Raw genomic sequence first — 24,099 nt, 5'->3', positions numbered from 1 at the left:
TAGGCTCCATCAGCTTACTAGCTTTGTGGTCCTGGCTAAGTCACATAACTAGAAGCTACATAGTACAGAATTACAGAATCTGAACACTGGAATCTACACTATGAAAGGAATTCCTACTACAGAAAAGTAATCCAGCCTCTGCCTGACCCCTCCCCCAACTGAGGGGACTATCTACTTCTCCAGGCAGCTGTTCATTTTCTGGAATGCTCTAACTGTTGAGTGGAATACTGAAATAGTGAAGCCCCCCCACCCTCAGCATAGGAAAAGACCTTGTCTCTCCTACTATCCACCCCCGACCCTGCACCCCTTCTATATTTTTAGAAACTGCTCTGCTGAGAAAGTAGATAAGAAATTACATCAGTAGACAGACACCTGCAAGATCCTGTTTTATCTAGCTTTTACTCCCTTTTCCCTGGTCTCACATCTGTCTTTTTGTTCTTTTGTTCTCTGTTGCTGGGAAAAGATTCCGTGTTTAGAATGTGAGCTCCAAATCCAGTCAATGGGAAGAGGAGGCCATGGGGAGGGTGGGGGGAACTCTGCATTAGGGTCTATATAACTTGCTTGGAGCTGTATGCCACACACACACATGTGCTGGCATCATCTTGGGCCACACTGGGGTATGTCCTTTCTCATGAGAAAGTAATAAACTCCTTTTTACCTTTTCTCAAGAACTGTCTCTATTTTTAATGTGAGTAGTGGTCTCTGACCCACACACTATCAAGATGTTTTTCCTGACACTGAGTCTAAACTCGTTTCTTTGGACTAAATGGGATCCTAGGTCACAGGATCACAGATTTAGAGATGGAAAGGACCTTTGAGGCCAATGAGTTCAATTCCATTCTACTGATGAGCAAACTGATAAACAGAAGTCAAATTACTTGCTCGGGGTCACACAGTTGGTAAGTGTTTGAGGCAGGATCTGAACTTGGATCTTCCTTCAAGTTCAGCACTCTACCCACTAGGCCACCTAGGTTATAACTGATTGTTTTTTCACTTTGTTGGGAAGTGAGCAGATGGTGAGTCCCAAGGGGCTCTCACTTCTGGCACCAAAAAAGAACAGCACACTGGGCTGGAAGTTTGACTGGGATGTTACATCTGTCAAACCACAAGGCAAGTGTCCTAAAATGAGTTCAGAAACCATTCAGGAGCAGAAGGGTAAAAGTTCATTTGGTCTTGATCTTTTCAGCATGAAATACACTACAAAAGCAGAGCCTCATGATCCTTCTGAATTTTGGGGTATCACGAAACTGATCCCAGCCAGGGGACAACTGGCTTGTGATGACCAAGCATGACATCAGCTCTTCCTCTCACAGGGAAGTAAACTTCACCAAGTGTTGGATTGTTCACCCACAAACGGGCAGCGTGAGCTTGGATCAGACCATCATGAGTCATGTTAGTTTTATTCAGTTGGTGAGGGGTTGTCACCACAGTAATCAGACTCAATCCCAAAGTGTTCAGACACTTGGGGTGTGCACCTGGCTAAAGAGGCAGTGGGGTAAGCAGAATGATGACTGAATCTCCCTAAGCTGGAACCTGTGCAACCTCAGGCACATAACTTTCCTTCTCTGCACCTGTTCCCTCATCCAAGAAATGAAAGGGTCAGATAAGATGAGTTCTCAGTCAAGTTCCTTCCAGCTTTATATTGAGGTCTATATCCTAGCATCTCTAAGATCCCTTTCAGCACTAGCATGCTGTGGCTCACAGTCCCACAAACCACAGCACACAAAGGAAATCCATTTACTACCAAAGTAAAGGCGCCAGGGACAAGGAATTAGTATTGCAACTAAATGTCCAACTAGAGTTTGGACATTTCATCTGCATCTAAAAACTTCTGTTGTTCAGTTCTTTCTGACTCTTCCTGACTGCATTTGGGGTTTTCTTGGCAAAGATACTGGAGTGGTTTGCTATTTCCTTCTCCAGTTCACTTTACAGATGAGGAAACTGAGGCAAACAGGGTTAAGTGACTTGGCCAGGCCAGATTTGTACTCAGGAAGAAAAGTCTTCCTGATTCTGGGCCCAAGGCTCTATCCACTGTACCACCTAGCTGCCCAGGCTCTAAAATGTCCCATGACATTATCTAACATGACCACTTGACTCACCCAATTCATCTTTTTTGCAAGTGGTCTAACCTTTGGATGACAGGGCTATGTTCTTATCAACTGGTGACCTGGAATCCCAGGCTGATGCCATCACTCCTAACTCAACCCCTCCAACAACAGCTTATGGTTCCCAGACATACAATGTAGGACGATGAGCATTATAGCATTCAGGAGCACAGGTTTAGAGCTGGAAAGGACTTTTGTAGGCTGCCTTGTCTAGTCCAACAGTTGAGCTGTCTGTCTGTCACCCCTTGAAGTTAAAAGAATATCAACTTTGACTTCAAGGCCCAATTCTGACCATTCTAAGCCATGTCACCTCAGATGAGTCATGCAAACCTCCTCTCCTCCCTTGTCCCAGCTACAGCATACCACTCATACAACCTACCTCACAGGTCTTTGCTGTAAGGAAAGTCTTAACCCAATCACCCCGCAAGGCTTCTTCCTTGGGAGACAAAACATTCATCACCCCAAAGGGGAAGAACTTGGAACAGGGAACAGGACCCAAGCTCAGCTTCACTGAAAATAGACCTTGGGGAGTCTGCTGGGTAGGAAACAGGTCACTGTTTCTGAAATTGTGCAGCTGATATCAATGACTTCCCTCTTCTCTACAGATGAGAAATAAAACTGACCCAATGTGATAAATAATAACAGAGGATTTCAATAATTAATAATAATAGTAATATTAACATTTATATAATAACTAACTTTTCTATAAATGTTTACTATGTGCCAGGCACTGTGCTAAGCATTTTACAATTATTATCTCATCTGATCTTCACAATAACGGTGCTATTACTACATCCATTTTGGAGATGAGGAAACTGAGGCAAAAAGCGGTGCCCAGGGTCATAGAGCTAGAAGTGCCTAAGGCTAGACCACAGACCTGGTGACTCCATCCACTTGCCACCTGGCTGCCCCATAAATATGGGGCATCACTGTGAATATTAATCACTATGACTAGACTGGCTTAAATGAAAGTCCATTCCCTTCTCTGATCACTGAGTTGGGGAGGCACCCAGGCAGCACCAAGGACTCCACAGACAGCCAGAAATGGCCCCTAAGTAGGAGGTGGGGAGAAAGCAGTTAGTATGAGGAGAACAGCCTTCTTGCTGTTACTCACACCTGGCACTGCTGTCCTCTCTCCATAGCTTTGCCTAGCTATCCCCAATTCCCAGAATGCTCTCTTTCTTCACCTCCCATGTCAGAGAACCCCTTATTTCCTTCAAGACTCAAATACCACCTTCTACAGGAATTCTCTCCTGATTCCCTCAAGCTCTCAAAACTACCCAATATTTAGTTTATATTCTCTATACATTTAAATGTATACATGTAGTCTCTCCCAATATAACATAAGCTCTTTGAAAGCAAGGACTTTTTTTTATATCCCCAGTACCCAGCACAGTGCCAGAAACATAGCACGCATTTAATAAATGTTTGTTGATTGACTGATAGAATGGAAGTCACAGGATGTCAAAGATAAAAAAGAGACTTTGCAGGTGGGGCTAACTAAATCTGCCTCCTCCCATTTTACAGAAGGAAAACTGAAAACCACAAGTAGAATGATCTGCCTAAAGTCATAGAGAAGGGCTCCACAGAGTCACACCCAACTCTCTAACCCTAACCTGGCTGAAGGGCCATCGCTTTGCTTCTTCTCTCTCCAAAGCCAACTACCCTACACAACGACCTCAGATTCAGGTGAGGGAGAGCTCACCAGGTTCCTCTTCTGATAATTAAATCAGTTTTCCCTTCCTATGCAAGGGGAGGAACTCTCAGAATCCACTAAATTGAGGAGACCTGAGATAGAGCTGCAACAGCTAGGATTTAGGTTAGATAGAAAGAAGCTCTTTCGTAGTGCAAGGGTTGTCATGTGATATCCTAAGGGAAGCTAGGAGATTGACCCCTCCCCTAAGGTGTGGCTGCTAGGGGTGGTACTGACCCCCATCCCGGGTACAAGGCCTAAAAGGAAGAGCGAACTCCAAAGATCAGCCAGTGTCCCTAACATTGAAAGGGGGAATCCCAAGACACAGAATGTTAGAACTAAAAAACGGTCTTCTCTGATCTGGTCCACCCCCTCATTTTACAGAGGAAGACAGGCATCTGGGGGCTGTGGTTTCTAAAGGGGTGGATGGGGAAGAAGGAACCCCTACAAGTGTTTGCTCCTAGAGAAACTCTTTTCCCCAACTGCCTGTCTATGGTGACCCAACCTCATTGCCTTGCCAGCCCTGTGCCCAAGTACAGAGTTCCTCCTGGCTAGGACCGCCTCCTCCAAGGCTTGTCCTCTGGTCACCTGAACAGGGATTCCCCAGAAGGGCACCAGCCTTCCCAGGCTTCAAATCCTACCCAGGTCAGGACCCTCTGAGGTGTGCGTGTGTGTGTGTGTGTGTGTGTGTGTGTGTGTGTGTGTGTGTATGTGTGTGTATCTCATCCCAAGGTAAATAAGAAGAAAATCTGGTAGCCTAGCCCCAAGCCTCTGAACCCAAGGCCGCTGACCATCAGACCTTTAGACCTTTGACCACCACCTATGCCCCCTGATCCTTTCTGCAGCAGCAGGAGAGATGGGATCCAGAGACAGTTCTGTAAAGTTGTCAATATCCATCCAAATCCCAGATAAATGCCCCAGAGATGAAGAGGACCTAGGGCATCATCAGTAGCTTTATCCTCGCACATTCCCTAACCATGCCAAAAGCTCCACCCTATGCCAATCAGCTCCAGTATCAGTTGTAATTACAGTCAGCTAATAAGAACAATGATCACAATAGTGCCCCTCCTCACAGCATCCCATCCCTCCAGCTCTGCTGACCTCACAGAGAGATTGCAAGGATCTCAGGAAGCGGTGGAGTGTAAAAGTGCTTTGGAAGCTGAATCAACACTGGGTGATAATAACAGTAATAGTATTAATAGTGAAGAGAGAAGCCTCAGGCAGTTCTAAGCCAGGAAGTGGCCCTCCTCCTTTCCCTCTGCTGACACTGGGCTCCCTTGGGAAGGGGGCTGAGAAAACAAAGGCTTTTGGGAAGGGGGAGCTGGGAATCAGGGAAAAGAGAGGGCAGGGTGGTAATAAAGCTATTCATTCCTCAACAGCCAGTTTCCCAACCAACAAGAACAGCCCTGATTAGAAGGAAGGGTCAGAGAACCCTGCCCCTTTCAACTGGGAGACTATCAATCAACAAACATTTATTAAATACCTACTAAGTGCCAGGCATGGTGCTAAAAGTTGGGGATGCAGGGGCAGCTAGGTGGCGCAGTGAGTAGAGCACCAGCCCTGGAGTCAGGAGGACCTGGGTCCAAATCCGGCCTCAGATACTTGACACACTTATCAGCTGTGTGACCTTGGGCAAGTCACTTAACCCCAATTGCCCTGCCTTCCCTCCTCCAAAAAATAAAATTAAATAAAAAAATAAAAGTTGGGGATACAAAAAGAGCCCAAAGACAGTACCTGCCCTCAAGAAGCATATAATCTAACTAGAATAAAACCTCCCAGTAGCTCATCCACTCCTTCTCCTTTATTATTCAGATTAAGGGCAAAGGACACCTTCCAGGAATCCTTCTCAGCCTCCTCTCCAGCTAGCCAACAGCTGAGTTTTTTTCCCCTACCATCACTGTACCCTTTCCTTCTCTGCCCAGTGTACTTCATTGATTTTAGAAGTCCCAGTTAAATGCAATATCCTAAGGTCCCTTGAAGCTCTGATATCTGTTCAGAAGTCCCTTCTGAAGACTCTGATGGTCTGAGTCCATCTGGTTCTTGCCCTTCTTCCCTCCACAAGTCCCCGGACCAAATCACCAGGAGTTAATCTGATTCAAGTGAACCCTCACTAGACCCTGGCACCCAAGAGTGCCCAATGGGCCTCTAACATTTAATCCTAATGGGTACTAAGCCCCAGTCACATCTCTAGGTCAATGGAGCTGGTTCTGGGGAACCTAGATTGAGCCTACTTGCCTAGGAGGCCAAAAAGACCTCCAGGAAGTAGAACACCCTCTTGATACAAGCCAAAGAGATAAAGGCCCCTTTTACTGAAGGGTGAAAGGGGAACATGCAGAAAGAGACAATTTGCATGTGTGTGCATAGCTGATTATATAAATACATATATATTAATATACAGGGTGTTCCTAAAGTCTGGACACATAGGCAATTGACGGCAATGTGGAGTTATTGTACTGAGTTCATGTGAATCTTGTAAAGCACATCAACCTTTGCATCACAAATGATGGAAATCATATTGAAGATGTTATTTGTTAATATTCCAATTAAATAAAAATTCACTCATTTCATTTCTCGAAAATATGCATTTTTGCCTATGTGTCCAGACTTTAGGAACACCCTGTATAACATGATGTTATGTTTATTTATGAGAAGGGGTCCACGGGCTTCACCAGCTGTCAAATGGGGTGCTCCATGACACCTAAAAGGCTAAGAATCCTTGACTTAGAGGTACCTGAGGTTTGTTTACACTACAATAGTGCATTTATGTATAAGAGTCTCCCGCTTCCTTGGTCTACCTCGATATCTGTCATACAGCCCTGGACATTTGTGGCCTATCCAGAAACCATCTGTTGCTTGGATGGTAACTGCATGACTTCATTTCCTTGATCAAGGCCAAAGTAGCAACCTTGGATGACAATAAAGGGCACAACTCCTTAAATGAATATGTCCACTAAATCAATTTATATATTACCAATAAACCCTGTCAGTTTTGTGTGAGGCTCTATGGTCCTTGAAATCTCCTGTTTAACAAAACCTTTGAGCTCACGGGGCCCATCCCTAGGGAGTCCATGCCAAGAGTACAGTGTCCAGGGGCTCTGACCACACCATTCCTACCCACTGGCCTTCAGTTGGAGGAGGAAGCCCAATTAATGAGATCAAACAATTCACCCCAAGGGCAAATGATTAACTCAGAAACACAGAGTTTAAGAGTTGGAAGAGACCTCAGTGGCTATGCAGCTAATCCACAACATATAAGGTATCCCCACTATAGTATACCCAATAAAGGGTATGTTTCCTACCCACCCCAAAAAAATTATCCTGCCTTCAAGGACAGCTCAAAAGTCTCCCTCCTCCAAGAAGTCTTCCCTGACTGGGTCAAAAGAAACACTTTGACTTCTGGCCAGGCCTCAGTTTGACCAGTGATCCTTTCCTCCACTGGATTATATATATGCTACAGCAGGACACTATCCTGTTCTATTGGCAGTTGCTCAGTGGCTATATTTGAGACAAAACACATAAATAATAAATAACAACACTCTCTCCTTGAGACATAAGATTACAGGAGTCAATGCCAATCCTTAGAGACAAAAGCCACCCAGAAATTCAAGAAGGCATATAGGAGAACGCCTCTGTTATCAGAGAAAAGTACCAGGGATCAAATACAATACTTGGTACAGCAGGCTCAGAGAGAAATCAGGAGGGAAAAAAAAAACATTACAGAGGGGAGGAGGCAGCCTGGGGGGTCAGGAGACTTGGGATCTGGTTCCAGAACTGCTGGTCACACTCCCTGCGTGACACTGGCCAAGTCCTTCTCTGGACTTTAATCTCTCTAAAACTCCTTTTAACCCTAGCATTCTGTCCTAAGATGCCTTTCAGCTTTGACATTCTATGTCCTAAGGGAACTATCACCTCTGACATTCTATGTACTATGTGGTATTCTCTAAGATCCCTTCCAGCTCTGCCATTCTATGTAGGTTTGTTTGTTTGAATGCAATTGGGGTTAAGTAACTTGCCCAGGGTCACACAGCTAGTAAGTGTCTGAGGCCGGATTTGAACTAGGGTTCTCCTGATTCTAGGGCCAGCGCTCTATCCACTGCACCACGTAGCTGCCCCCCCCCTTTCTACTTGAACACTCACTGTTCTAACAAGAGCAGCTTAAAGGATTTAAATCAATAGTTTAGGAGGAAAATGGGGAAACTATGCCAACAAATTTATGGTAGCACATCCACAAGTAGGCCCTCACTGCAGCAAGGCAATCTTACCGCTCCTTTCTGACTCTCTATTCTATTCCCCAAGGCAGTTTTTTTATGCCTTCTATTCTCCCCTCAAGCGGTCCCTTGCCATCCCATCCTAACCCGTCAGCTAAGGAGCTCACTTCATACTTTATGAAAAACTGAGACCAGTGACCAAGTCCTCCTCCCTTTTCTCCCCCTCCTCATCTCACATCCCTCTGATATCACCTCCCACTGTGCCTGCCTTCACTCTAGTCTCTGATCATAAGATGGTGCTTCACATTCCCAAGGCCAGCTTCTTTATTCTGCCTCACCTTCTCCAGAAGATTGCTCCCTCCGTTCATCCCCAACCATCATTCACTTCAGCCTTTCCTCTCTTCTCAGGGTCACCTCCCAACTGGTGCAGACTCTCGGTGTTTAGGGTTAGGGTTAATTAATCTTCAATCTCTCCCTAACTACTGGTTCCTTCCCTTCTATGGCTTAGTCTTCTCCATCCTTAAAAAATCCTTCCTAGTTCCTACCGATGAGAAAATGAATATCGTACTGAGTTTTAGGCACAAGTTTGCCAGAAACAATTTAATTGATTAATTTAATATCCAAGATTTCTAACTTGAGGAGAGAGACATCCAAATTGGCATAGTCCCTGGCCTTGTCCCTTGGCCTTGGACATGCCTCTCCCATCAAGTTGTTTTGAGGCGATATTTTTTGGGATCCAGATAAAGAAACAGATCACAAGTTAAAATACATTTTGAGACTAACATTTCAGAATAGCTGACTTATCAACAGTCCCCATCAAATTCCTTCCTCGACCACTCCCCCAGCTTTGAAAAAGGTCTCCTCTTCCCAGTGATCGATATCCATTACTGACTTTTCAGAATGCAGGACTGGGGCAGCTAGGTGGCCCAGTGAGTACAGCACTGGCCCTGGAGTCAGGAGGACTTTGAGTTCATATCCGGCCTCAGACACTTGACACACCTACTAGGCGTGTGACCTTGGGCAAGTCACTTAACCTCAATTGCCCTGCCTTCCGAACCCCTCCAAAAAAAAAAAAAAAACCAGAATGGAGAAGGACAGGTTATATACAGCACCACCTCTTCAGGGACCTGGGGAGATAATGATCTCATTTAGGTAAAGGTTGAGTTTGATTAACCCACAGCTAAGTAGAGCTGGTGGAAAGAAAACTGGAGTTGGAGTCTGGGTGACCAGATTTCAAATTTGGCCTCAGACACTTACCAGCTCTATGATCTAGCCAGATCACAACTTCTGCCCTCCTCATCTATAAAATGGAGATGATAGCAACTACCTGCTGTGAGGGTAAAATGAGCTCATATTTGTAAAGTGCCTTCCAAACCTTAAACTGCTATACAAATGCTACCTAGTGTCACTTGATTCCCTTCCTGAAGTCTTACTGGCCTTTGTTCTACCCATTTTCCCAAAAGGAAAAGTCTGGAAAGTGTTTGAAGCTGTAGAAGATATCATTTCTTAACGTTTACACTGAACTAGACAGGAAGCTTTATGATACTTTCATCCTACTATATCCAGTGGCTGTTGTCCTATATTCTCTTATTAGGTCAAGTGCTTTAAAAAGCTGCAGTACCTATGCCTGGTGCCTCTACTTCCTTTCCTGTCACTCTTAACTGCAATCAGGCGTCCAATCTCATCATTCAACTGAAAACTCTCTCTCCAAAATTACCAATGATCTCTTATTTGCCCCATCTAATGGCCTTTCTTAATCCCCATTCTTCTTGACCTCTCTGCAGCCACTGATCCAGTCAATCCCTCTCTTCTCCTTGGTATTCTCTTCTGAGTTGGTTTTTGTTTTGTTTTGTCTTTTTTTACCCCATTCTCTTAAGTTCTCCTCTCTCTGTCCGACCCTTCTCAGTTGCCTTTGCTGAATACTTCATCCAGGTCCTAGGTCACCACTACTAACCATTGGTATACCCCAAGGCTCTATCCTAGGTTCTCAGCTGGTTTCTCTCACTATTGTCTTTTACTCACTGACCTCACGATCTTATATCATCATGAGTTCGGTTTTCATCTCTAGGCAGATGATTCCCAAATCTATTTGTCCAGTTGTAGTTTCTCTTAGGAGCCCTAGTCCAACATTGTTGACTGCCTACTGGACATTTCAAACTAGATGTCCCTTAGGCATCTCAATCTTAACACCCAAGTCCTCGCCTCTTTCTTAACAGAAAGGACACCATGATCCTGGAAACTTGGTGGTACAGTATGGTACAGAGCATGAAACCTAGAGTTCCCGTCTAGCCTTAACCACTTATTAGCTGTGTGACCCTGGGCCAGTCTCTTAACTGGTGTTCCTCAGGGTCTTCATCTTTAAAATGGACATGATAATAGCACCTTCCTCCCAAGATTGTTGTGAAAATAAAACAAAGCACTTTGCAAACCTTAATGTGCTATATAAATGTTACCTATTAATATTATCCTTCTAGTCACCCAGGCTCACAACTTTTCGATATCATCCTTGCCACCTCTTTTGCTCACCAGCAGCATATCCAATCAGCTGCCAAACCAGGCGATTTCTTCTCTACTCACACAGCAATTACCTGGTCCTCACCATTTCTCACCCGTACTACTACAATAGTCTCCTCATTGATCTTCCTGATTCAAGCCTGTCCCCACTCCACTCCATCTTCCATACAGCTTCTGAAGTGGTCTCCCTAAACTGCCTGACAGTATCAGCCTCCACCCCGCTCCCCTCCCCCAACACACGATAAACCACTACAACTCATTATTACCTCTAGGAGCAAAAATAAATGTCTCTGGCTAGCATTTAAAGCTGTTCACAACCTAACCCCTTATCTTTCCAGTTTTTGACACATTATCACCCTCCATGCAGTAAATCCAGCTACAACTGCTTCACTCACTTTTCCTGACACAAAGCATCCTATCTCCCCATCTTCTCACCAGCTGTCCCATATACTCAGTATGCTCTTCCTCTTAACCTTCACCTGGGAGAATCCCTTTATGACTCAGCTCAAATGTTACCACCACTTGCAATAGGTTTCTCCTGAACCCCCACTCCTAATAATAATGCACTCCCACAACAGGATCCAGGTACTCTACATCTATCTGATATGTCCTGATGTATGTGTTGTTTCTCCCATTAGAATCTAAGCTCCTAGAGGGCAGGGACTGTTTTTGCTCTCTTTGCATCCTCACCACTTAGCACAATTCCAGGCACACAGTAAGAGTTTAATAAATGCTTGACGATTTACTGATTTTTACACATGGCATATCTCCCCCACTAATGAGCAGACATTCCTTGAGGGCAGAGACTCTGTTTTTGCACACAGTACATGCTTAATAAATGTGTTAAAGTGCGTTGAAATCTACGGAGAGAAACAGTGATATAGAAGAAAAAAAACATTCACTTGGAGTTAGAAGATTTGAACTTGAATCCTAGTCAAGTCATTTAATCTCTTTGAATATCAGTTTCCCCATCTGTAAAATGAAAATCCAAAGGATCATAGATTTAGAGATGGAAGGGATGTGGTGGGTAATAACACTTTCATTCTCATTCTCTCTCTCCCTTTCTCTCTCAACATATAGAATTCCTATGACTTATAACTTATGATACACACATATATATCTCAAAGAGTTGTTGTGAAAAAAGCACTTAGATAAATTTTAAAATAAGGGATCATTTATCACTCACAAAATTCCTTTTAGTGCTAAGATTCTATACTGTCTAGATTATAAATTCCTTGAGGGCAGGGACTGTCCATTTTGTATTTGTATCTCCAGCTGCCTGGTACAAAGTACACAAACAATAATACTTGTTTGTGAATGGATGGATGGCCAATACTCCTTACTGCCTAAGAGGATAAGATGCCAGTCTAAGCACAGAATCATCCGGAGGGTTTAAAAAAAAAAGTTTCCCTATCTTGTTAGCCTAGAAATTGCCCTATGGTGAGACAAGAAAAGCCAATTACTAATGATCTATCAGGCAAGGAGGCAGCAAGAAAAACAGGGAGAACAGCTGGAAATTTGTGGAGAAACCAAGACATTCATTTGAACCAATGGTTTTGTTAAAAAGGATGAAAATAAGTAATCCTGCCATCCACCCCGACCTCTCTAGTATAGATAGAAGGGGAAAAAAAATTCCAAAACCTAAAAGAAAAATAGGAGCTTTCCATAGGGGCTGAGTAATCTACACTCTGGGTGATGAACAGTCATTAAGACCTATAAAATCCTAGAAAGATTTAGAGCTCGAAGAGACCATACACATTAACGAGTTCAGTTTATAGATGAGGAAATTAAGAGACTGACTTGTCCAGGGTCACACATCAAGGTTAGATTATTTGTCCCAAGGTCACATATGCTTAATCAGAGTTTGTATTTGTCAAACTATTAAGGCTACTAAGAGGGCCAGTCCTGGCAATCTTATGAGACTATAAAAGTGATGCACAGATAGCTGGGATGATCTTAACACTCACTCAGTGCCATCAGGGAAATATTATGGAATTTAATCCACCAGGCTGTCTACAGAGGTGTCAACAACCCACCCAGGTCAGAAATGGAGTAGGTCAAAGCTTCCATGCCATTTAGCAATGGGGGTCTGCTGTGAGTGGCCACTGAACTTCCAGCTTGGGGAAAGATGGGGAGATCTAGTCTCAAGAAACAAAATAAAACAAAACAACAAAAATAGGAGCCCCTGGAAAAAAACTTAGCAAGGGGGCAGAGAAAGAGTGCCAAATGGTGACTAAGTACCAGGGACAGAGGGATTTCCAAATTTATTATATTGATCCAAATATAGGCCATCTCCTGCTAACTATGAAGATGATCTTTTTGAAGTAAAAAAAAAAGATACAGTATAATGAGTGTATAACAAAAATAACACTGATTATAGGCCTTACTCAGATTTATACACTTTGGGTTTGGGAGAAAAGTATGGCCTATATAAAGGTATGATAGAGGGGAATTGCTTTACCCAAACTTGAAGCTGAAGATTGGCCCAGTAACCCCTCAACAAGCTATGTGGCCTTGGGTAAAAGCTGTCCTTGGCCTCTCCAGACCTCTGCTTCCTCATCTGTGGAATGGGGAGGGTTGCAAGCTGGGACATGAAAACCAGAGAGACATGTACACATACCCCTCATACACACACACACACACACACACACACACACACACACACACACACACACACACACCAGACACAAAAACAAAAAGCCACCATGTAGGCATCCACGTCTGTACTCCCACAGAGAATAATATGGCGCTCTGCACTGTGGGAGATCTTTGGATTCCCAGAGTTCTAGTGCCAGTTCCTGCAGAGCCAGTCACCAGGCAAGCAAGTATCCCTGAACACATCTGCAAGGGAGAAAGGAGAGACTGTAGCCAGGGAAGGCTGCAGGGATAGGAGGAGGAACAGGAAGGGCTGTGGTGGGAGGTTCAGTCCTGAGAAGTACTACTGGGGACACCCCCTCTCATCAGTCCCAGGGCCAGAGCTGTTGGTCTGCCCCAGATAATAAGAAGCAGTAAGGAACAGGACCTAGAAGGGAAATGGCAGGTGAGCGGGAATCAGAAAGAATTCTCCTCTGCTCAGCCGCATAAGCTCCCAGGCTGCTGGAAGGCTGTCCCAGGCTCCAGCTGGGCCCCAAACCTGAAAAGCCAGTTTCATCCCTGAATCTTCTCCTCACTCCAAGACAGTCTGAGCTGGGAAGGCTGAAGGGAGGGGGTAGAGAGGGTTCCCAGCATTTGGGTGTGGTGCCACCTTCCCTCCACCTCCTGGTTCCCCCCTCCCCAATGAGGCAGGTAGCTGTCAGATTCCCCTCTCAAAAATCAGCTTCCCCTACACACACACACACACACACACACACACACACACACACACACACACACACACACACACACGAAACTGCACCTGTATGAGACAAACCATCCCTGCAGACTACGACATCCAGCTTAGGTAAAGAATAGGCAGCAGTTACACCCTCCTCCCAACAAACTACCAGAAAGATTCAAGGTGCCAGGGACTCCATCCGTAGGCCCTGAAGGACCAAGCACCAAGGTATCCAGTACAGATTTGCTGTATTTGTCCAGCCTCTCCTTCATGGTTCCAAATCAGCCATAACCATTCTTCTAGGACCCTCTCCCTCAATCACTCTCTCACCCTACCCACCCCCCAAAATCACTGTCCTTGATTCCCAAGTCCTAGTCTCAATCCCTTCCCCAGCAGGAAGGCATTGGTCAGAGAAACAGCTCTTGAACTCCTCTGGACAATGACCACAGGCCTCTGGTACAACGGGATGGGATGTGCTGAGAGTGACAGAACAGAGACTCAGCTCCTCTGTGACTAAATCACTATGTGACCCAACTAAGTCACTTTAACTCTTTTGGGCCTCACTTCCCTTATCTGTAAGAAAAAAGGGGGTAAACTAGTTGGCCCTAAAGATCCTGCCAGCTCTAAACCAGTCATGGGGTTCCTTTCTTTTCTTTTTTTTTAAACATTTTGATAACTATTTCAATATAATTGGTTTCCTTTATAATCCTATATATTTTATACATTTAAAAAGATCAGGCTCAGAAAGGGCCCAAACTGCCAAGGCAGTCCATGACACAAAAAGTTTAAAAACTCCTCATCTAGTCCAATCCCATTATTTTACAGAGTAGAAAACAAAGGCCAGAGACATGACATCCCTTGACCAAAGTCACACAGGTATAAATGGCAAAGGCTGCACTCGGGACCCCTGACTCAAAATACAAGATTCTTTCCACTGGGCCACACCACCTCAAGGTCCCTCTCATCTCTCATGTTCTAAAGCCCCCTTCTAGGTCTGATATTCCGTGATCCTTACCCAAGGGTTAAACAGAGACCCTATAGTGTGGCCAGAGAACTGAGGACATCCCAGGCCACAAGGGGGTGCCCATGACAGGGTGGAAAGCTTACCAGAGGCACTGATATGAATCAGATATGGGTCAGTGTTGATCTGTGTAGTGTCAGTCCCTGAGCATCTGTGTGTTTACATGTTTATATTTACTCTAAGAATGACTAGCCACATACAAGGATATTGTGGGTAGGGTGGAGAAGGAAGGTAGCCAGTATGAACTGAGAGATATATTACCACATGGAGGGGTAGGAGCATGTGTGTGTCCCCAAACTAGTTATTCCTGTGAAAGGGGGGAGGAGGGTAGAGAGGGAGGGTCTGTTCTTAATCCCAGCTTCCACCTGAGTCACTGCATGATCCTGGGCAATTTTCCCTCTCCTGGCTGAAATTTCAATGAGAAGAATATGGCCTGCTGTGTGCTCGGATGTGAAGAGGGGTATTATATAGGGTAAAAAGGCCAAGGAAGTAAAGAGTAGGATAAACTTGATTCCTGAACCCCAATTCCAACTGCTTTGGTTTTTGGAGAGGAGCCAGGTGAGAATCATCCATAATTTATTGGGGATGAGGGAAAGTAGCACAAGCTCTAAGCTTTAGTTGGTCCTCTTTATTTTTCCCCCCATTCAGGAAGTCAGGGCAATTGGGATTAAGTGACTTGTCCAAGGTCACAAAGCTAGTAATTGTGTCAAGTGTCTGAGGCCAAATTTGAACTCAGGTCCTCCTGACTCCAGGGTGGGTACTCTACTCACTGAGCCACCTAGATGCCCCTATCCTGTATTCTAAGTCCTTTTTTATTGTGCACCAGAGACTGTCCTGCTCTAGGTAACCAACAGAAAAGTGACAAGGATGGAAAAGGGAAAGAGACCAGCTAACTGATCTAGTTCGACCTCACGAGCACACCGTACACAGGAGCAAACTTTCTATCTCTCTCCCCACTGTCCACCCAGGGGCACCTAGCTGGTCATTCAGCTGTTCTGGGGGATGGCTAGAGCTGGAGTCTCCATGTCGGGCCTGTTAGAGACTCCAACCCCACTGCCTGGCCCAGGGCCAGCTCAGGGGGATGTGCTAATCCTGCCTAGTGCTATTTTTACAAAACTCCCATCCCCAGGAGGAATTCAGAGGAAGAAGAAACTTGCTTCTCAGGACCCCTGGCTCCAGTCTCTTCAGCTGCCCCTTCCCCAATGGCCAGCCACCGAAACTTGCTTTCCTTGGCTCCAAGTCTACCAAGTTGCTCCCTCTCCAATGACCAGCCATTCCAAGTCTCTTGGTATCAGCCTTCACATAGGTCACATATTCTCTGCTGCAGTCACTCCTCCCTACCTCCCCATTGCTGCCCCACTCTACATCCTTAGGGCAAGCCATACTTACTCCTGCAACACAACTCCCCACACTCAACCATGGCTCAGGGTCCCAAGGCCAAGTGGCTATACTGCCTTAAACTTGGACTTATCCACTAAGCAGTTCTTCTACTGGTTCCTAAAGATTCAGAAGGAAACTAAACTTCAACTCTAAGCCCAATGATTTCCCCAGGGGTGGGGTGTGTGTTTAAACAAAAAGTCTGCTTGGTGAGCTGGCCATTTAGCTTGGGAGGGGCAGAAGGAGGCTGGCCTGGGACACCCCCTCCACTGTCCCTCTTATCCCGACATCCCTGCGGACCTCGTAGGATTTTCCAGCAGCATGAGTCTCCACTATGTGTGCTCACACCCTTTCCTGCCCATAGCGCCTTCTCAACAGCCCCAAATCCTTTATCTATGGAGAGTGTCGGATTCTTGCTCTTACTCTTCCATTCCAAGACTATCAAGTTCAGAAGAGTCTGAAAGTGTCACTCTCAAAGCCACCCATCCACCTAACTAGACCCACGTGCGAGCTAAGGTGGAGGGCTAGGGAAGGACAGAAGCAGAGGTGAGGGGTGCTGCAGGTGGCAGCAACCTGGGGGACCCAAGGCGCCTCTCCCTCCATCATCCTCCAGGAGGCGGGGGCTGCCCCGATCCCCAAGAGGCGGGCCAAAGGCCCTCTGAGGAGCTAGCCAACCCCAAAGGACTCCCAGATGGGTCCCGCCAGCCCATCTCTCACCCTGCTACGAGCACGGGACAGCAGCAGCCCCCGGGACCCGCCGATTGCGAACGACCGACCCAACCGGGAAGAAGCAGGAGAGCGGGGAGGAGTCGGGAAGACAAGGCAACTAACTCCAGGAAAACCGGCTGGTTCTGCTCCGGCCGAGCCCGGGGAAGGCAACGGCGCTCTCGGCCCGCCCCATGCCAAGCTCCGATCCGGAGCTCGCCAGGCTGGCCCGGGACTCCCCGCTCCAGTGCGTCCCTTCTCCCTCCCTCCCTCGGCTGACTGGCTCCCTCGTCCACTCACCAGCCCGCAGCCACCGCGGCCGCCGCTGCCTCCAGCAGTCCGGTCCCGGGGGCGGGCAGAGCCAAGCGGACAGTGTGCAAGGGGGCTGCCTGGACTGGCAGTAGCCCGGGCCCCGCACTCTGGCCGGCGGGCAGGGCAGGGGGCCGGAGCCGGGGCGGGGCTGCGGCGGGGGAAGGTGTGTCCTGCTCCAAGTTTGCCAGAGTCCCCGGCGCCTGCCTGCTTCCCTCTCTCCGCCTCTCCTCTCCACTTCTCCAAATCTCCACTTCCCCGCCTCTCCTCCCGTCTGTTCCCCTCTCCGCCAGCCCGCCTGGCCGAGAATGCCATGGAGCGAGGGGCACGTAAATGAGAGGAGGGATCATGGGACGGAGGGAGGGAGCAAGGCGGCAGGGGGCCCGAGCGGGGGCCGGGGGCCGGGCTGCGCGGCCGCCAGCTAGGAGAGCGCGCAGCGCGCGGCCAGATGGGTTCAGTCATTCACAGCGCGCTCTGAGTCAGGGCTCAGGAATGCACGCGGGGCGAGCGGGGCGAGCTCATCTGCCACCCGGAGCCGAGCGGAAGCTGTTCCCTCCCACCGACTGCAACCCAGACGAGCTCCAGGCCCGGCTTCCCTGCTCCCCGACCCCGGGCCCTCACCTCGGGTTTATTCCGCTGCGTCCCCACCGCGCACAGACGGACCCCAGCAAACTACGGCGCAACTCTGCGGAAAAAACTCCAAGCCCGTGTCCCACCCCTGGAGGGAGGTGACACCCCCCCCCCCCCCCGCATAAATAGGTCTGGTCCTAAAATTTCACAGCCGGAGGCGGAACTTAGAAGTGGTCCAGACCAACCTCCCGGCCAAACTTGTGGGCCTGCCCTTGGGCCTCCACCACACCCCACCCACTACCCTGCTCCCCGGGTCTTGACCTCATTCTCTCCTTCCAGCTGCCCCCGGGGTGGGCCTCTCTGGGAAGTGACTGACATTACTTAGGTACCAAAGAACCTGGCAACGGAATATTGCAGTTAAGTCAGGAAGACCAGGTTCAAAACCCTGCCTCTGATCGGACACTTACATGACCTCACTGGTCCTCTCTGCGAAGGAAGGACAAGAACTACTTAGCGATGTAATTATGGGCAAGTCACTTAACCTCTCTGGTCCTCAGCTTGCTCATCTGTAAAACGGGAATGAGGACCGGTAGTACTTAACTCTTCCGTTTGGTGTGAGGTTCAGATGAGATAATTGTAAGCAGGGCATTTGAATTGCCAGTAATTATTCCCCGGGACACCAGTTTTGGCTAGACTGGGGGGTTGCCAACTTAGCTAGTTCATTAGCTTAAGCGTCAGGGGTGGGAAACCTGAGGCCTCGAAGCTACATGTGGCCTTCTAGGTCCTTGGGTGCAGCATTTTGACTGAGTTCAAGTTTACAGAACAAATCCCTTTATTAAGGAGTTCCCCACCCCTGCTTCTAATCCAAGTCCCAGACTTACGCTTTACCCTGGCCAGCTTCACCTATGACCCTTCATTACCCAGAGATGAGGGTGACGGGGTCTCCACTAATGGAGATACATATTGGCCAGGGTAGGAAAAGTATGAACTAGCATGTCAAAGGAAACTCCTGACCGTTGACCCTTTGGTGGACATGCATTTGTGTGGCATTTTAAGGTTTGTAACATTTTCCTTTTACCAACCTTCCCTGTCTAAGGCCTCCCCCTCTTCAGGAAGCTGGGGGGGCGGGGCAAGAGGGGGAGGGAGTCCCAAGGTAATTCTGGCCAACCTGGTCCCTGTCTACCAGCACTTGGCAGGCCTCTTCCTGGTTGGCTTCCATCAGTCTTCCAGGATGAAGTGGGCAAGCATAGAGCTGCAGAAGTGGAGGTTCCCTTAAGCCCTTTTAAGCAGTTACATGGGTAACTTTGGAAGGGGTCACCCTCTTTTCTCAACCCTCCTCATGCCACTCTTCTCAACTCCCTTGGGCCACCATTGTTCCCTGCCAGTATCAGGAGCAGCCTGTCCCAGACACAGGTCTCCAGACCAGAAGGCAGACCTCACTTTATACAGAGATTTGTTCTGAGCAATTATGTAGACAATAGAATTATATTTCATATGCACCAGAGGGATAATGCACAGGTTAATGGAAAGAGCCCTGAAATTGAAGTCAAAAGTCCTAGGTTCAAGTCCTAGCTATAATAGTGTGCATATTAACTGAGATCTTGGATAATTATGGACTTTAGTTTCCTACTTGGTAAAATATCTTCTACTACCTGCTGAAGAGGACTATTATGAAGAAAGAGGTTTTAGTTAAGCTAGACTGAATATAAATTTGAACTATTATTATACAAATGAACCAATCCGGATCAGGAATCCTTCCTTAAAGTGAATTAACCTCCTAATTTACCTATATGAATATGGATTTTCTTCTATATGGTTGGCTTAAAGTGAAGAACACCCCCTGAGCTGGGCCTAAGCCTCTGAAATCCACTTATGAGGGATAGTATCTCTACACACCACAGAGACTGTCTGGGAACCTCAGAGACATTTCCACAAACCAGGAACTATCTCCAGGCACCACAGAGAAGGTATGTCTAAATAGAGATATTGTTATGTAAGTAAGTGAGTAAAGAATGGAATTCAGGCACTAGATCTCTCACTAACTTCTTAATACAGTTATTTGAGGGTAGGCCAAAGTTCAAAATTACCTTCAGTAAACTCCTCAGGAATGTTAGTCCGGTGTAGAGACAGAGGTATGGACAGCCATCTGGTTCTCCTACTAGGACAAGTGCTGGTCCTTTCTAAAGCTGCTAGCTTAATTATGTCTATAGGTCTGCAGAAGCTTAGCCCTTTATTAATGCCCCACATCCCCAGCTCCGCTGAAGAACCTTGTCCTTGAGAGCTGGGGTGTTACTGCTCCCACTCCAGAAAAAGAATTCATTCATTTCTTCACTTGAGGGTTTCTTCATCTCCTGGTTCTATCTTAATGACCATGGGGGAAAGTGATTTGAGCAAGACAGGGCGTGGGGCTTGGGAAGCCATCAGGCCTCTCAGGAGAAAATTAGCTCATCCCTACCCCACCCAGCCTGGCTGGGCCTAATTCACATTAAAGTGCCTTTCAGTGGTGGTGACCACAGAAGTTCTGAGACCACCGAGATAGGAGGAGTAAAGGCTTTTGTTGGTTTTAGCTTTTTGGAAGGAGAGGGGAGTCCTCATCTTCAAAGTTTTCCCACTATCACAGAACACAGAGCTGGCAGACATTAAAATGGAGAATGTCGGCCAGCACTAGGAGAAGACTAAGTCGAATAATGATAGGTATAACTAATATAGCATGTTATGGTTTATAAAATATTTTACATACTTTTTATGGAAGAAGGTACTAGATTTAGAGTCTGGGTTTGAATCTTTTCTTATTTGTTACCATTTTTTTGATCCAAGGCAAATCCCTTAACCTTTCTGAGACTGTTTCCTTATTTATAAAATGAAGTTAGACTAAATGATCTTTAAGGTTCCCTTTCTAGTTCTCAGGCTTTGATCTTATTTGATCCTCTTAACTCTGGGAGGTAGCTAGTGAAAGCATTATCTCCTTTTTAAGGATGAAATAGGGTGGCTAGAAGGTGCAGTGGATACAGTGCAGGGCTTAGAGTCAGGACATTCAACTCAAGATGTTCCTGAGTTCAAATCTGGCCTAGTTGTGTGACCCTCGGCAAGACACTTAACCCTATTTATCTCAGTTTCCTCTTCTGTGAAACGAGCTGGAGAAGGAAATGGCAAACCACTATAGTATCTTTGCCAAGAAAACCCCAAAAGGGGTCACAAAGATTGGACACAACTGAAACCATTCAACAAGAAGTTTGAAATGGAAATAATAAAACCTCTCAAAATAGAGAATGTTGGAGGTATAAGGTAGAGATGTCAAACTCCTGCAAGAGTGAAGCCCAAATCAGATGAAAATGCAATTGGGAAATATTTAACAAAAATAAATAAAATTATTAATACAACATAAATAATATGAATTTGTAATTGCAGTAAGGGACCTTAGAACATAGTAAGTCAGAGATGGAAGGAGCCCTAGAACACAGAACCTTAAAACACAGAACACACAAATGATTTGCTCAAGTTCACACTAATGGGGTAATAGGACCTGGACTCCTAAAAGGAAAAGATCATGTCTCTGAAAGTGACTCAGTCCCCCAATTTTCCCATACATTTCAGTAGCCCAGATCATTGGCCCCAGATGGTGGCATCTGGCCCACCCCAGCCTACCTAGATCACTTAATTAATTGGACAATCCTTTCACTGTTGCTCTAGGGCCACCCCAGACTACTTGCATATTCTGACCACTCCTTAATCCCATCTAGATCACCTAATCAGACTACTTACTACTGTTTTCACTATTTTGCCTGACCCACCCCAGACCACTTAATTCCTTTCATTGTCACACCTGGCTATTTACCACTCCTTAATTCCCATCTAGATCTTTTCACCATCCTTTTTTGTATACAAGTATCTGTCTTACCCCCTGGAAGGCATAGATTCACTGCTCCTATTGGCATTACAATAAACCTCAGTATTTTGACTGAAAAAAGGCTTAAGTGCTTGAATTCTTTCCAGGCCGACTTGCCTTGTACTCTGAAATTTTGGAGTTCCCAGCAACCCCAAACCACATCAACTTGAATTAGTGATAAAGCTGGGACTAGAAGCCAGTTCTCTTGACCGCCAGGTCAGTACTCTTAATCCAGTCTATATCACCCTGTTTCTGTGTCCCCTCAGCCCCATGGCACTAGATTCCAAACCTAGGCTGTCTTTTTAGTTTTATTAATACCTATATTTTTTTAGATCACAGTCACTACTGAATATACTTCTCACCCTCTCTCCTAACCAGGGAGCATTCACCTGTAGCAAAGAAACAAAAGTAACAGTTCCATAAAAACCAACCAACACATTGACCATGCCTGACAGAGAATGCAACATCCCATATCCACAGATACCCACCTCTCCAACAATCAATCAACAGGCGTTCATTAAATGCCTACTGCATGCCAGGAGCCATGGGAGGCACTAGGGATATAAGGACAAAAATGAAACAATCCCCACTCTCTGAGAGCTCACATTCTTTTGGGAGACAATAGGAGGAAGAAACATTTCCTCAACTCTTCTCCCAGGCCAAGCTTGAACCCATGTTATTCTTGAGTATATTCTTTAGGCTTATCTCCTCCCCCCACCCCCCAGGACAGGAAAAATCTAAGGCTACATGTTCTCTCCCCAATTTGAAATATAAGCAAAATAGTATAGCTCAATGACATTAAATTACTGTGAGAAATCTAGGCCTCAGTTTCCTCCAGGAAAATGAAGAGGATGGACTAGAAGATCTCCAAGGTTTCTGACAGCGGTATGGTTCTGCTAACGTGTAAAACAGCATTCTCCCTTCCTTCCTCTAGCACCTGTTCCAGGGACTGCCAATAATCTACTCTGCTAAGTCCCTCTTATGATCTAATTTCAATTTCTCTTACTGCCATCCAAACACTTTTTCTCTATTCTTTTTTTTATAATTAAGATTTTTTATTTTTAGTTTACAATGCTCAGTTCCACATAATTTTGAGTTGCAGATTTTCTTTCCCCCCTCCCCCAAGATGGCATGGAATCTGATATATCTTCTACATATAATTTCTCATTGAATTTATTTACAGCACAGTCAAGTTGTAAAGAAGAATTATGACCAATGGAATGAATCAGGAGAAAGAAGAAACAAAACCAAAAAAAAAAAAACAAAAACAAACAAAAGAGTAAAAAAAGGGAGAAAAAAAAGGAGAGCAAACAGTGTGGCTCAATCTGCATTCATACTCCATAGTTCTTTCTTTGGATGTAGATAGCTCTCTCTATCATGAGTCCTTTGGAGTTGTCTTTGCACCTTGTATTGCTGAAAAGAGCAAAGTCTATCAGGGCTAGTCATCACAGAATCCATATGGCTGTGCTTATGTATAATGGTCTCCTGGTTCTGCTCCCCTCACTCAGCATTATGTCATGTAGGTTTTTTCATGTTATCATGAAGTCCGTATTATCCCCATTTCTTATCACATGATGGTATTCCGTTACCTTCATATACCACAACTTGTTCAGCCATTCCCCAATTGATGGGCATCCCCTTGATTTCCAATTCTTTGCTACTACAAAAAGAGCCACTATCAATATTTTTTTACATATAGGTCTTTTCCCCACTTGTGTGATCTCTTTAGGATATAACCCTAGAAGTGGTATTGCTGGGTAAAAGGGTATGAACATTTTTATAGCCCTTTGGGAACAGCTCCAAATTGCTCTCCAGAATGGCTGGATCAGTTCATAACTCCACCAGCAATGTAACAGTGTTCCAATTTTCCCACATCCTCTCCAGCATTTATCATTTTCCTGTTTTGTCATTTTAGCCAATCTGACAGGAGAGATGTGGTATCTAAGAGTTGTTTTGATTTGCATTTCTCTAATCAGTAGTGATTTTGAGCATTTTTTCTTATGCCTATAGATATCTTTAATTTCTTCCTCTGAAAACTGTCTGTTCATATCCTTTGACCATTTCTCAATTGGGAAATGACTTGTATTCCCACAAATTTGACTCAGTTCCCCGTATTTTTTAGAGATGAGGCCTTTATCAGAGACATTAATTGTAAAGATTTTCTCCCAATTTTCTGCTTCCCTCCTAATCTTGGTTGCATTGGCTTTGTTTATACAAAAACTTTTCAATTTAACATAAAATTATCCATTTTGCATTTTGTAATGCTCTCTGTTTCTTGTTGTATCATGAATTCTTTGCTTTTCCATAAATCTGATAGGTAAACTATTCCTTGCTTTCCCAAATTGCTTATAGTATCAGCCTTTACTTTTGCTCTATTCTTAAGAGACAAAGAAAAAGC

The 24,099-nt window shown here is 45.5% G+C and overlaps 1 protein-coding gene across 2 annotated transcripts in view; it reads right to left on the bottom strand.

Annotated features, from left to right (window-relative positions):
- The window catches only part of RHBDF1 (rhomboid 5 homolog 1), a 52,628-nt gene extending 35,079 nt beyond the window's left edge, over window positions 1-17,549 (bottom strand). The window contains exon 1 of one of the 2 annotated variants that reach the window (XM_036737863.1): window positions 17,237-17,549. The gene's annotated coding sequence lies outside the window, so the exon portion shown is untranslated. The remainder of the gene's footprint in view (window positions 1-17,236) is intronic. The other variant, XM_036737862.1, reaches the window with a different exon arrangement.
- Between the last annotated feature and the right edge of the window lie 6,550 nt (window positions 17,550-24,099).

This window comes from Trichosurus vulpecula, chromosome 9 (assembly GCF_011100635.1).
Source record: "Trichosurus vulpecula isolate mTriVul1 chromosome 9, mTriVul1.pri, whole genome shotgun sequence".
Taxonomy (NCBI): domain Eukaryota; kingdom Metazoa; phylum Chordata; class Mammalia; order Diprotodontia; family Phalangeridae; genus Trichosurus; species Trichosurus vulpecula.
This window is presented reverse-complemented; position numbering and strand designations above follow the sequence as displayed.